The following is a 1,545-nucleotide window of genomic DNA, read 5'->3' on the forward strand; positions in this document are numbered from 1 at the left end:
GTACTTGGATGGGAGACCGCCTGGGAATACCAGGTGCTGTAAGCTTTTTTCACTCCTCTTTACAAAAAGCAGAGGCGCTGCTGCTTTTTCAGTGGACACCGACAGGGTGGGAAGGAAATAGCTAGATCATGACTTGCCGGTATAGAAATGACACAAATCCAGTTAAATGATGGCTTTCATCATTCCTAAGCTCATCGATCATTTTCTTTTCAATTTTATGCTAACGTATTCTACATTTCAACAGTAAATATTAATCTTTTTACTGCACTACAATTGTGAACCTTATAGCCACTTTGTACATTCTGATTTGACATTTAAAAGCTGTGAGTGTGTCTGGCAATCTGCAGGCGCTCCCTGTATAGACGAAAGAGCAAAGCGTGGTGATATAGTATCTTTAAAAGGCCCTTTGGTAGGCACAATATTTGCTTACGGCCATACCACCCTGAACACGCCCGATCTCGTCTGATCTCGGAAGCTAAGCAGGGTCGGGCCTGGTCAGTACTTGGATGGGAGACCGCCTGGGAATACCAGGTGCTGTAAGCTTTTTCACTCCTCTTTACAAAAAGCAGAGGCGCTGCTGCTTTTTCAGTGGACACCGACAGGGTGGGAAGGAAATAGCTAGATCATGACTTGCCGGTATAGAAATGACACAAATCCAGTTAAATGATGGCTTTCATCATTCCTAAGCTCATCGATCATTTTCTTTTCAATTTTATGCTAACGTATTCTACATTTCAACAGTAAATATTAATCTTTTTACTGCACTACATTTGTGATCCTTATAGCCACTTTGTACATTCTGATTTGACATTTAAAAGCTGTGAGTGTGTCTGGAAATCTGCAGGCGCTCCCTGTATAGACGAAAGAGCAAAGCGTGGTGATATAGTATCTTTAAAAGGCCCTTTGGTAGGCACAATATTTGCTTACGGCCATACCACCCTGAACACGCCCGATCTCGTCTGATCTCGGAAGCTAAGCAGGGTCGGGCCTGGTCAGTACTTGGATGGGAGACCGCCTGGGAATACCAGGTGCTGTAAGCTTTTTTCACTCCTCTTTACAAAAAGCAGAGGGCGCTGCTGCTTTTTCAGTGGACACCGACAGGGTGGGAAGGAAATAGCTAGATCATGACTTGCCGGTATAGAAATGACACAAATCCAGTTAAATGATGGCTTTCATCATTCCTAAGCTCATCGATCATTTTCTTTTCAATTTTATGCTAACGTATTCTACATTTCAACAGTAAATATTAATCTTTTTACTGCACTACATTTGTGATCCTTATAGCCACTTTGTACATTCTGATTTGACATTTAAAAGCTGTGAGTGTGTCTGGCAATCTGCAGGCGCTCCCTGTATAGACGAAAGAGCAAAGCGTGGTGATATAGTATCTTTAAAAGGACCTTTGGTAGGCACAATATTTGCTTACGGCCATACCACCCTGAACACGCCCGATCTCGTCTGATCTCGGAAGCTAAGCAGGGTCGGGCCTGGTCAGTACTTGGATGGGAGACCGCCTGGGAATACCAGGTGCTGTAAGCTTTTCAC

At 43.6% G+C, this 1,545-nt stretch overlaps 3 non-coding genes across 3 annotated transcripts; all 3 read left to right on the plus strand.

The window, feature by feature from the left end:
• The first annotated feature begins 424 nt into the window (after window positions 1–424).
• Window positions 425–543, plus strand: LOC129114625 (5S ribosomal RNA). Its single transcript, XR_008532602.1, has one exon. It is a non-coding gene; the product is annotated as a 5S ribosomal RNA (ribosomal RNA).
• A 378-nt stretch (window positions 544–921) lies between these two features.
• On the plus strand, window positions 922–1,040 carry LOC129114627 (5S ribosomal RNA). The gene has a single exon (XR_008532603.1). It is a non-coding gene; the product is annotated as a 5S ribosomal RNA (ribosomal RNA).
• A 380-nt stretch (window positions 1,041–1,420) lies between these two features.
• LOC129114628 (5S ribosomal RNA) lies at window positions 1,421–1,539 on the plus strand. Its single transcript, XR_008532604.1, has one exon. It is a non-coding gene; the product is annotated as a 5S ribosomal RNA (ribosomal RNA).
• Window positions 1,540–1,545: the final 6 nt, after the last annotated feature.

The sequence above is a fragment of the Anoplopoma fimbria genome, unplaced genomic scaffold (genome assembly GCF_027596085.1).
Source record: "Anoplopoma fimbria isolate UVic2021 breed Golden Eagle Sablefish unplaced genomic scaffold, Afim_UVic_2022 Un_contig_5288_pilon_pilon, whole genome shotgun sequence".
NCBI lineage: Eukaryota > Metazoa > Chordata > Actinopteri > Perciformes > Anoplopomatidae > Anoplopoma > Anoplopoma fimbria.